Raw genomic sequence first — 13,408 nt, forward strand, 5'->3', positions numbered from 1 at the left:
CCAGACTGTTAGTAGTTTTGGGGCCTGCCCTGTCCCGGCCCGGGGAGGCGCCTGGCGGGGGCCGGACACGGGTGTGATGGGGTGGGCTCAGAGGCAGGGTCGGGCCGGGCTGGCTGCGGTCCGTGTCCTCGAGTGACGCAGAGGTGAGTGCGCTGCGCAGGGAGAAAACGCGCGGATCCGACACGAGGCAAGTCGCCGAACTCGGCTTTGAGACCCAAGAATGAACGTTACGTGTTAGTGCTGGCACTTCACCCGTTTGCTGACTGCTTGAATCGTCCCAGGTCGGGAAGGTCGGCTGGGTGTGCGGTCACTAACCTGTCCTGCCTCACCGCACCGAGTGCTGATGTGCCTCGCTCGCGTGATCTGGTCGCGCTGGGATGTTGCACCTCTGTCTGGGGTGACTGCATTGACTTAATTCAGCAGAGACGGAGTGGCTGGCCCCTGTGCTAGGGTTGAGGCCTTTAAGAGTCCAGGGATATTGTCGGTAGCCCCAGGAAAGTGGGTGAGAGAGGTAGGTAGCTGTACTGGTTAAAGTCAGGCAGGGCAGGATGGCGCTTTTCGTCAGTCATAAATTTCATGATTTTCCAGGTTTAATTCAGACTTCAGCTGTCACTGTATACCCATGGACATCTCTAGTCCAAATGAACTGTTTTTCATTGAATTGGGATTAAAGGTAATGCAGACTAGAGCAGTCTGAAGTAGGCAATTTAAACTGTAATAATTAATATGTATATATGGTGTTGCTTTTAGAAAAAAACAGCAACTCAGATAAACGTTTGTTCCTTGGGAATGTAGGTCAGCATTGCCAACAGGGTTTTTGCAACATAACCAAGGCTGTCCTTCCCCACCCCCAACAGCCTATACAAAGTCAAACCTGACAACAGCACCTCGCCAATGACTAGTATCAGTATCCTGACTAAGCCCCCCCAGCTCTGCCCAAGTGTGTGGGCTACTGGTCTGTGAAGAAGGGGGCAACCCCCTTGATTGTGTATTAACCCTTAATTTGAATTGAAATTTGATTGGCCCTGTGGGACGTAAATCAGTTAACATGGTTTAGAAAATGGTGAGCACATTTACAAATGGCCTTAGACTGTTTCAAAGAGGCAGGTTTTCATGGGCAACAGGCTACTTTGTCAGATGCTGTGATGAAAATTTGTAGTATCTAATGAAGTAGGCTACAAAATCTCACACCACCCTGCACTGGTTAGTCTCTCAGATGCTGGCCTTCCTTGCCAGAAAAATCAATGAGAAGCTACTAACAATAGCAAGGACAATGATTTTTAGGATTTCCTGGTTTGGGCTTTAATAATGAAGAAATAGAATAGGCAAATTTTTTGTATTAAAAAGCTTTCCATCCTTCATGATTTTGTGGTTTAAATTCAAAACGGTGAGCAACTATATATGGGGTATGGTGCTTTACTTGACTATCCAGTCTTAAGGTATAGATAGATGCAGCATAACCATCTTAAGAGTTAGGGGATATAGTTATGGTTTAGGTGATGCATGAGCTGAACTGATGCAATGTTTCTATCGGTTCCTGTATCAGTATAGTGAAAGCTAAACTGGTTTAAAAATACACCAATTTAAGCTGCAGCTATACTGGCACAAGGTATGCTGGACTTGCAACAGATCACCTATGGAGTGCTTTAATTTTGAAGTGCTTTATTTCTGTATTTGTTTATTTGATTTATATGCTGCCCCTCCCAGTTAAGGCTCAGAGTGATATGCAGTGAGAAAACAGAACAGCTCTAGCTTTTCATGTTTATACTTATGCACTCTTTTGCATTTGAGCACAGTACACAGTAAATTATAAACTTTACACATGCATTACTTTCTCTTAAATCTGTTTTTATGGCTTGATGACTCTAGTGTCAGTCATAACAACAGTACAAAGTGCTGTGTATGTATATCCTGAATTGGGGTTGTTATGGATTGGAACATTTGGTGCAAGAGTTACAGTCAGAAACATCTTAATAGTGGGAAATAAGGACTGTGGCCTAGGTTGAATTTTCAGATTTTAGGCACTTTCAGAAGACAAAGCATACTATTATTTCTTGTGTCTCTAAAAACTCCTCTGAATCCTTAGGCCTTTAAAAAAACTTTACAGAATCTTATAATAAATGATTACACTTTAATATTTTGCAGAAGCTTCTCAAGTGAAACTTGCTAGTGTCTTGTATTTTACTGGACACACTGTAGCTTTGAGAGAAGAGTAACAGTTATCAAACTGATAGTATTTCAGATGTTCACTGTTTTATAGACACTAGCTAATTTTCACAACAGTTATTTGAAGTGTAGCTAATTTTTACCTCCTTTTTTACGCAGTAGGAAATTGAAATGTGGCTCTCTCGAGAACACAGGGACTGTCTGTAAAAGATAAGATTATAATTCTGGAGTGTTAATTCTCAGTCCAGGGCCTAAACCATTAGACAGCATTGTTTATTGTTAATAGCGTGCCTGTTGCACAAGCATCTTGTGACTTTCAGTTAATCTCTGTAACTGCATGGAGGTCTTTTATTTTTTATTGCAAATGGGGTGCGTTTGGTAATATTGCTTACTAGATTATGTAGTTGGAAGAAATGTTAGGCAAACTTTCAGGCACAAGATGCCCTTTCTCTTGTCTGGGGAAGAAACAGATATAGTCTAATAAACTAACACCAGGTAAAGCAGTGACTTATTTTGTTCTGTTTAACTCCATAATGTAAATGAGAGGTGTCAGGTGCCAGCCAGCCTGTAAGAAGCCCCATGGACCAGATAATCAACCTCCAAAGACTGGATCCAGCCTCTGGGCCATGTGCTTGACATCCCTAATGTAAATGGAAATAGCCACTTCAAAGAAGGGGAAGAGAGCAGTAAACCTGTGCATCAAAGAAAAGTTATCAGAAGTAACCAGTAAAGGGCAGTTAAATTAGCTACAAAATGTTTCTTGTTTTGATTGCTCCCTTTTGAAGGAGGTAGTTTCTGATGCTTTCTACCATAGTTGTGTAGTAGGGCTGTGTGAAACACCTATGTTTCGATTCGGTTTTGGATTCTGCTGTTTCAGAGGGACAGCTTTCAGTTTTGATTCGGCCAAATCTGTTTTGGAGTTTTGACACTGTTTCAGTGATTGAGCCATAGGCTATAATGGGCAGTCACTAAAATGCCTATAACTTTGTTATTTCTTGCCTGATTTGAATGAAAATTGCAGGGATGAAGGATGAAGCCTGCTGAGTTTCAAGGAGATAGATGCAGGGGCTTCCGTGAAACTGCATCTCAAAGTGTTAAAAGCAAGACTCTTATCATTTGCCAGCAATGGCAGCATGCTGGCATCCTGCATGCTGCGGGGCTGTGCCAGATTCATCCTGCAGGGCATGGGCCCCCAGATCTGCAGACGGGATGACAGCAAGCTCCCATCTCTTCTGCAGAGCATTGGGATTGGAAGGGACCTCAGAGACAGATTGCAGACACTGGCCAGCTACAGATGTCAATATCAGAGCAGTCCTTTCCTCCCACTCTCCCTTCCCTCCTTTTAGTTTCTGTTTCACTGAAAGCCTGGCTCCAAAACTCCTGAAATTTTCTGAAAGGTTTTGGATGTTTTGGAGCCTTCCAATTAATTGTGGATTCAGTGCTTTGGGTGCTGAAATGGGCTGAAACAGCTCCAAAACAAAATGTCTGCCAAAGTTTTGCACAGCCCTATTGTGTGGCATATTTAGAAGTGCGTGTCGCCTTTGCAACCTTCTGGCTTAGTCTCCAGGTGATGTTATGTTTCTTGCATAAGCATTGGAAGTAGATACCACTTTTGTAACCTACCATTTTTCCTTCATGTTTAAGATATTCTATTTTAGACTGTGAATTTTATTAACAGGACTATTTGGGGTTGGAGGGGTGTTTTTGGTGGGTTGTTTGGTTTTGTTTAGTTTTTAATTGCCCTGTACCTGGAAGCCTCTTGGGCATTGTTTGTGAAGAAAAAGCTTGTCATCTCCTACTTCCCCTACCCCTCCAGGGTAGGACTTTGAATCAGTAAGCTGTTTGAGGACTAAAGTATTCTAGTTTGATGCATAGTTCCCCAGGAAGAATGGATAGCAATTGGGAGAGTATGGGAACTGGATCCTCCTCCTCTGACAAATTATGAATAGGGACCTACCCAAACAGAGGTGGCAGAGGGGCAACTTTGCAGGCCAGTTGTGTCATTGGCCCCCATTTCTGCAAGCTTATCATGGTGCCCCCGGCCGCTGATTGATGAGGGTGCTGCCTTTTGCATGGCCCCATGCATTGCTGCTGATTGGCCAAGAAGGGCAGGGGTGCATGAAAGGCAACCCTCAGCCAGTCGGTGGCAGAGGGAGTGGCTGTCATCTTAGCTGCTACCTTTCATGCTAGTGGCTCCCCCATCCTCTCCTCCTAGCAGGCTGTGATGCTTAGCCCATAACAGCTGCTGGCCCCGGTGATTCCCTGCAAAATAGTGAAAACCAACATCTTTCATGATGTTCTCAAAAATCACAATTTGAGGAGGTCCCTAATTATGAACTTTGCATGTGCGTATCTCTGTTTCTCTTAAGGTTCCTATATCCCAAATTACTTATGCAACTAGATTTTGACCTGGCTAATAAAACAAGAACTATAGGTCCTATAAAACAAGATAGCAGGTAGATATAACGTCCAGAGGTTTTGTTGTTGTTTTAAAAAGCATTGTTGGTTGTTCTTGCTGAACTGGGAGCCCTTACTGATTTAAGGCAGTGTCTCTTGTTTGGCATGGTATTGTTTAGCATTTAGTTAAGATCAGCTCTAAAAGTTCCAGTGTGAATGAACTGGTATTTTCTCCTTGAACTGCCTGATTTACGCTGCACTGAAAGAACGTCAGTGATGTTCACATGCAGAATTGTTGTCTTTAGGGTTAGTGATGTCGGAAAAATTCAGTAGTGTCTGATAAAGACTTGTTTATATATAAATCAAAATAGCTGGTATATTTGAATATGTCTTATTATGTGACAATTCATCTCTCAATTTTAAAAAAAAATGGATCTCTTCCTTGGATCTGTTGAGTGTATTTTAAAAGCACTTCCTTCTCTTTGAGTGGCAGAAAATTTGGCAGTGCCTTCATCCCTCTGTTGTACCTATGGAAAGTTAAAATGTTTTGATGGTTTACCTTATAGACTAAATGCATTTAAAAACTGTAAGATGCAAATTTGCCCTGCCTTCTGCTTGATTTCAGACTATTTGTATACTGCTGACCAACTCTTGGTTTATTTGGGCATTGTGCCTGGTAGTTGTACAAAGAGGAATGCTCATTAATTTTTTAAGACTAGGTTAAGTGGATGGTGTAGATATGGATAAGCCTACCCTGCCTTGAGTAGGGGGCTGCAGATGATCTCCTGAGGTCTCTTCCAGCGCTACTTTTCTACAATTGCATGGTACAGCCTTAGCAATGACTGGAGTTATAGCTGTTAATTAACACATAGATAGTTCTGTGCACTTCACTATGTTGGTGCTGTCTTTTCAGGAGCTCAAATAATTGCTTATGGAGGCCAGAAGACTCCTGAATAGTAGAGCAGTAATGCATCCAGATGACTACAACTGTATTTTTACTGTATACTTATTTTAAGTCTTTTTGTGCAACTTGAATTGAAAAATCAGTAGTATTGTTGCTCCCCAAACATTATCTTCCACTAGTAGAATATATAAATAGTTGGGAAGTTGAGCCATGAAGTATTTTCAAGATGTCTGCATAAGAACATATAGGGGACTTAAAGGTGTAAAGTCAGTCTGTACAATTTGGCATGCAAATGTGGATCTCCTCACTCAGAAAAATGGCTTGATTGCTGGAAGATTAAACTACAGCAATATAAAGCTGTTTAATCCTAACTAAGGGGATCCATGTCGGGGTTTAATGTCTTCAATTTAAGGACATCAACTTCACACTTTTCCTTAATCTGCCTTAACTTTTCTGAGTAGCCTCATGTAGACAAGATATAGAAGTGGTGCATAACATCAGTGAGTATCTTATCAGTTTGAGGGCTAAGAAGATTTTTAAAGGGTAAGGGCTACTGCTAGTCTGTGGAGCAGAATCTCTACACCAGTGATTCTCAACCAGGGTGAGATCCCATTAAGGGTGATGCACCTCGTGGCTCCTGTGTGAAGAGCTAAAAGCTCTCCTCCCTCCAGTCCAGTGCCTTGCTTCAGCAGTTCCTGTGGCTGCCCCTCTGAGAACAGCCGCTGCTTCGACTGCAGCACCTGTCATGGTTGCCCCCATGCTCCCAGCATCATGTTCTGCTGTGGGGGGATGAGTAAGCAGACATGGGTTTGAGAGTCAGAGTTACACTTTGCAGCCCAGCTTGTCCCCTCCACTCTCCCATGCTCCTGAAATTAACTGCAACCAGGGAGGGGTTGCCAGCGTGTGAAACCCCACAGGAGCAGCCTTGGTATCCTTGCTTCCTGGGGCAGACTGGGGGTGAGGTGGGGAGTGCGTAGACAATGGAAAGGGCATGGCAGGCAGGTTGAGGTTCTGCCTTGGCTGCCCTCACCTGGCACCAATTACATCAGTGGCTCTCCAAAAAGCCTCAAGGTATTGCTCCATATCTTTTCTGGATTTATATTATAGCTCTGTGATTCTTAATTGGGGTGTTGTGAAATTCAGAAAAATTGTGGAGGGGGTACCCTGAAGCTTAAAAGGTTAAACAAACACTGCTTTACACTGTCCTGATCTTGTTGCGCTACTTGGGCAGCTGGCTTTGCTGGATGGTCTTTCTGCTCTACCTTGGCATACTCTCCCTTCTTTGTAATGGTTATGGTAATGCTTTCCTTAACGTTGGAGCAAAAATGATCAATTTACTGTTTAACAGTGCTGACTTTTGCATATATATAGTAAAAGTTTTAAATTATGAAATTTGGGTCATGTTGCAGCTTATTTGCCTTGGTGAATTTCTCAGGTTTGTAGAAGGACAGTATCTCCAGTGTAACTGGGGCCATTTTCCTGTCTAGCCTTGATTTAATTTGTTATGTGTTAACAGGAAAACTGTTAAGAATTTTTCTCCCTACTCTTAGAGGTGGATTTGATAACAGGTCAAGCTGTTGTTAGTAAAATGTCCATATTTGTAGGTCATACAAAAACTAGGATATGGTAATCCATAAATGGGGAAGAGCCAGTATATTTGTGGTTACATCCTAACAAGTCATATTTCTGTTTAGCTAATCTAAAAATTGGCTTGATCACTTTTTTTAAAGCCACCTCACTCTAAATAAATCCAAGCTCAGATAACCTGCTGGAGAACAAGTGAATCAGTTGATTAAAAAAACTTTCTTAAATATATCTTTATCCATTTCAAATTGGTAATGGTTTTAAAAACTACTGTGAACAAAGTATGTTAGGGGCATGCGAAAATAGCACTGACATTTGCCCATAGTTTCCCTCTGATTAAATGAAAGTGACACCAGTAGATTAGAATGAGACTAAGACAATTCACATTGCAATTGTGTTAGTTTAACTTTAACAATCTTTTAACACTCTTGTTTAAATGTAGCTGACATACCATAATTACAAATCTACAGGCCTTGATTATAGAATTTTACATCATGAACCTATGGGGAAAGTGTATTGATTTTTGTAAAATAGCCTTTTCAGAAACCACCTTTCCAAAACTGTGGAATCTTCCCAAGTTCTTTTGCCTGGAGCACTGATGTTGATATTAGCCTTTTTTTCCCCAAGGCATCTTCACAATGATGGTCAACTTTTTATTTTCTTTTTAATACACAGAATTTATAATTTTCTTGTTAATATAGTCAGATGACTTTTTTTAATACAAACATAAATTTATTTTAAAAAGAAAATTATTTATTTAACCAGTTAATTCAAAAAACCTGAGTTCAGTTTCAGTATTTAATGTTAACAGTATACAGAGTTTGCCAGAGAATGATTAAATGATTAAAAGCTGAATAAATTGTTCCAACCTTTTAAAATGTTTTTAATCGAGATACTTTTTATTTTAATTTATGCAATTATTTAAAGTGGGGAATGTACATGGACGGGAGTTAATTTAGTGTATTTGGCAATTTAATAGTCAGGTAAATGTATAGGTATAAAGATGCATGTTTCACAAACCACCACTGATTGACATTCATATCTTTATTTAGACTAGAAAGCTTACACCCTCCCACCTTAAATTATTTACACTTGAGGGGTCACCTGTTTTCTCAAAATAACCTTCCACTCTTTATTTAATCTATATGTAATCCTGTCTCATTCATTCTGTTAGCCAGAAACACCAGTATTTTGAATCTTACTCCTAGTGCTCAGATAAGCCTCCAGTTCCTTCCGTCCAGCTACTCATTTTGATGAGAAGATAAAGTTAGAGATGCAGTGATAAAGATTTCTTTGGCCAGTACCGATGGCCAATTATTAACCAGCCTTATCTGCTGATACTGATCCAATAGCTGATATACAGCCCAGCAGCTTGGAGAGCAGTGTCTGGCCATTAAGTCTGTGTGGGGGAGGGGGAGATCGAGGCCTCCACAGTGAGGGAGGGAATAGGGCAGGGGCAGGGTGCAGGGCAGAGCCACAGGCATCTTGTCTGGGGTCATGGGGGATGTGGGGGCTGGGAGGCAGCTCCCCACCACTGCATGCATCCCCTGAGACGGCATGTAGAGCATGTGTCCCCTGGATCTGTGCGCTAGCCTCTTCCCAGCAGAGGGGCTGCGCTTGGGGTTGGTGGGGGCAGTGCTGGGAGAGGGAGCTATGAGGGGGCTTTGGAGAACTTTGGGGTGTCTGTAGCCCCCCCTGTAGCCCCCCCCATGCCTCTGCTGCCTGTCTGAAGCATAGCCTTGGCCCAGGCCCCATGCCGGGAAGAGGCTGGAGCAGCCCCTGGCAGCAAGCCCACAGCAAGCAGCATGCCTTTGCCCCATGCACAGATCTGGGGGGCACATGCCCCCCATGCCTCTGCAGGGGGTGCACACAGTGACAAGGACCCTGTCCCCCTCCTGACCCCCAGATCAGCTGCCTGCAGCTCTGTCCAGTGTCCCACCTGCCTTGCCCTAGCTGGGCAGTGCCTGCCCCACTCCCTCCCTCGCTGTGGGGGTCTGAATCTGCCCTCTCCACACTTCCTCCCCGAGATTTGCCACCAGATGCTGTTCTCCAAGCTGCCGGGCTGCAGCTGCACGTAGCCTTTATCGGTGACATCATTGGCTATATCGGCCAGAAAAGGCCTATTGTGGATAACGTCAAATTTCCTTTTATTGGTGCTGATCCGGTATGGACCGATATATCAGTGCACCTCTGGAAAAGATGCCTTTATATCACATCTACAGAAACAAAATCATATGTTTATAAACTGATGCACTCTGAAACTGCCTGTAGCTTTTAAGTGCTGAAAATACCATAGTGTGTTAACAAAGGACAATATTTAGCAAAAACAAACAGAGAAAGTACCCTTTGGTTGTTTTATCACGTATAAAAATGGCCCATGTATTGGGGTGGGAGAAATAATTCAAAAGGTTAAACAAGAAATCATCAAGAACAATGATGATTTCTCTGGCTGGTGGATTTGGTAGAGAGTGAATCTCAGAAGTGAATCATCAGAGATTGGACCTCTAAGAGAAGGGTGTTCCCTCCAAAATATTAATTCATAACTAGACAAAGTAGACAAAAGTGGTGGATTAATTTTTATTCTTTGAACTCCTGTGAATCTCTATTCACATTTGGCCACATTATAAGCCCTTGAAAAATTGCAGATGGGACATGCTCAGTAGAATTAATAGATTTTAGCAGCTAGACTCAGTGAAGGCTCTTTCATCATTGAGCATACAACAGTCTTAGACTTAGAGGACTTCTGAAATTACTGTTTTGGGCTCTGATGTTTCCCAACACCAAATAGAGAGCAGGAAGACTGCCTTGAACACTCTGTAAATGTTTTATAGGAAGAGGGAGCTGCCTGATTTGAATGCAGGGTGGAAGGGAGTTGGACATACATGAATGAGATGAATAGATTGGAACACACAGTTTGTGGCAGGGGCAAAGATACCAGGAGACTAGTGGGGGGCATCCATATTCTTATCTTGCCAGGGATGTTGTAACTAGGCAAGGAGAGAGTAGAACTGGAGGTTGGGAAAGACTTGAGTCTGAATTAGGAGGTGAATTGATTGGAAAGGAGCAAGGTGATGGTAGGAACTAACTCAGACTGTGAGGCACTGGAGACTGTGAAAGTGGGCAGGAACTGTAGCTGGAAGAGGCTAACAGAGGGGGCAGGGAGACAGAAAGTCACTGACTGGATGAAAGGACAGGTGGGAGACAGCCTGGGATTTGCTGGGGAAATAGATTGGGAAGGGGATGAGAAGCCTGAAGAGTAGAGATAAGCTTTAGCTAGGTGAAGAGAATGGACTGGTCCAGATAAGACTGGTAAAAAGGCATTTTGAAGGAAACAGTAGAAGAGGGTCATCATGGAACTAGATAAAGGTCTCTGCTTACCAGAGTATCCAGTCTGCAGAGTTGGGATGATTCTTGAGTCTCCCCATTCCTTTGTTGGTGAATCTCATCTTTTAATGCTAGTCCACGTAGAGGACAGCCATCTGCTACTGTTGTTAGCTTCAGCGGAAGAGGTTTCTTGCACAAAAATGTGTGCAGCATTTAAAAAATCATGCATCAAAAGTTAGGAAATATCAGAATTAGGGTTTTCTGGCAACACTAATTTAGCGTTCCTGTGAACGTGTAGTTTTTGGTTACACAATCACAAATGACTGTTTCCTCAGGGCTACTTTCTAAATCTATGTGTAGGATGGATTTGCTCTTGGGATGAACCATGGATGTGATGCTAGTCAAGTCAAAATGTTACTTTAAAAATTGTAGCAGGTGGTCACTGATTGTCTTCTTTTTTCTGGGATCCTGACATGAGACCTGGAGGGGAGGTTTTTTGAGACGGCCACCCGGACGGAGCCCAGGGTTCCAGGCTCCACACAGACGGAGCCTCTGCTGTGGGGGCTACCTGCCCCTTTTTCAGGCTCTGGGGCCTGGGAGTATGACCTCCTCCCTGTGTGGGGTCTGCTCCCTTTTGGGGTCTCTGGCATGCCAGCTGGAGGAGCTCCAGGCCACAGTCCAGAGACTGTGCACCATCAGGGACTGTGAGCAGGAGATCGACTCCTACTGCCAGGCCCTTCTTCCCCAGGAGGCGGAGAGTAGACCATGGTCTCCCTCCAGGACAAAGGAGGACTCTGGGACCTCCCATTCTGTCCAGTCTGTCCAGTCAGGGGCACGGACCAAGGTGGTCAAGAGCCCTAAGGCCTGCTGCACCATAGCCCCTGCCTCGCCAGAGTGTAGCAACGGGTACATACCTCTTGCTGCTCTAGCAGAGCCTGCTGAGATGCCAGCTCCCACAGGCAACACAGGCCCAACTGCAGCTACCGTACCGGCTCTCCCCAAGACAAAACATAAGGTGTTTGTTGTGGGAGACTCCATCCTGAGGGGGACTGAGGGAGCAATCTGCCACCCTGCCCCCTTAGCCTGGGAAGTCTGTTGCTTCCCAGGGGCCCGCATCTGGGACATTGCGGAGAAGATCCCAAAGCTCCTCCAGCCCACAGACCACTATCCCATGCTCCTTATTCATGTGGGCACCAATGACATGACTCAGAATGCTCCCAGCCAGGTCATGAGGCGCTACAGGGATTTGGGAATGGGGCTGAAGGGTCTGGGGGGACAGGTGGTGTTCTCATCGATCTTCCCAGTCTCGGGCTATGAGCTGAAGAGGGAGAGGAGGATCCACGTAGTCAACCAAAGACTGCGGCGCTGGTGTCATCGGGAAGGCTTTGGCTTCCATGACCGCAGCCCACTCTTTGGTGAAAGAGGCAGCAAGCTGCTGGGAAGAGATAGCCTCCACCTCTCTCTGCTGGGGAGGAGGCTCTTCTCAGCCAGACTGGCTGACCTGCTCCACCGGGCTTTAAACTAAGCTCGTTGGGGGACGGGGGGACTACCGCCACTGCTGGCCCACTGAGCAACCCTTGCAAAGTCAGCAGGCCAAGGGACTTAAGGGAGCCCACCCTTGCCCCAGCCCTGGTTCAATCTGTGGGCAAGGCAAGAGCTCCCAAGGGGACACTTGCCTGGCTGTACACAAATGCCAGGACCTTAGGGAATAAGCAGGAGGAGCTCATCCTCCTGCTCAATGCAAATAATTATGATGTCATAGGGATAACAGAGACCTGGTAGGACTCCACCCATGGCTGGACCTCGGGTATAGATGGCTATACCCTGTACAGGAGAGCTCATGTAGATAAAAGGGGTGGGGGTGAAGCTCTCTATGTTAAGGAAAGCTATGTGTCCCTGCAAGCTGATATTGGCGACCAAAGTAGACGACTGGAGACCCTCTGGGTTAAAATTCATGGGGAACACAGCACAGGGGATACAATGGTGGGAATCTACTACTGACCTCCCACCCAAAGTCCTGAGCTTGACCAGGAGTTCACCCAGGAACTGGCTGAGTCCGCATCCTCCAGGACCATGGTTGTCACGGTTGACTTCAGTTACCTGGACATCTCGTGGGAGGATCACTCAGCAAAATCCGAGCAGTTGCAGAGCTTTCTCTCGTGAGTGGATGACCTCTACCTGACTCAAGAAGTCTATGGGCCAACGAGAGGCAAAGCTCTGCTTGACCTGGTACTGGCTACAGGGGATTACCTAATTGGCAACCTAGTGATTGATGGGAAGTTGGGTGACAGCAACCATGAGCTGATCACCTGCACCATCCGCTGTAAAGCGGGCAAGTCAGTCAGCAACACGGAAGTCCTTAACTTCAGGAAAGCCGACTCTGACAAGCTCAGGAGGCTTGTCAGTGAGGCCCTAAGGGACCATGACCACAGGGAGATGGGAGTTCAAGAAGAGTGGTTGCTTCTCAAGGGAGCGATCCTCAATGCACAAGCTAAGTGTATTCCATCTTGGAGGAAAGGCAGCAAAAGAACACAGCAACCCCCCTGGCTCTCCAGGGACCTAGCAGACCTCAGGCTAAAAAGAAAAGCCTACAAAGGATAAAGGATGAGATTCACCTCCAAGGAGGATTATTCTGCACTGGTCCAGTCCTGCAGGGAGCAAACCAGGAAAGCCAAGGCTGCAACTGAACTCCAACCAGCTTTGAGTATCAAGGACAATAAAAAGTCCTTTTTCAGATAACTGGGGAGCCGGAGAAAAAGTGAGGGCAACATTGGACCCCTGGCTGAACCAGATGGGGCAACTGACAACTGACGCCCAGGAAAAAGCCAACCTATTAAATGGGTACTTTGCGTTGGTCTTTCATCAGTCCCATGGGACACCCATGCATGCTATGGGACAAGGAGGTCCGGGTGAGGAAGATCCCCTGCCCTCCATAAATGCTGACCTCGTGAAGGAACATCTTGAGAAGCTGGATACCTTCAAGTCAGCCGGCCCTGACAATCTGCACCCCAGGGTACTCAAGGAGCTGGCAAG

General features: G+C 45.0%; 1 protein-coding gene across 1 annotated transcript in view; it reads left to right on the top strand.

Moving 5' to 3' along the window:
- TBCA (tubulin folding cofactor A) overlaps positions 1–13,408 on the top strand; it is a 57,531-nt gene that overhangs the window by 285 nt on the left and 43,838 nt on the right. The gene's annotated exons all lie outside the window — the stretch shown is intronic.

Source organism: Crocodylus porosus, unplaced genomic scaffold, assembly GCF_001723895.1.
Source record: "Crocodylus porosus isolate Cpor-Errol unplaced genomic scaffold, CroPor_comp1, whole genome shotgun sequence".
NCBI classification, from domain to species: domain Eukaryota; kingdom Metazoa; phylum Chordata; order Crocodylia; family Crocodylidae; genus Crocodylus; species Crocodylus porosus.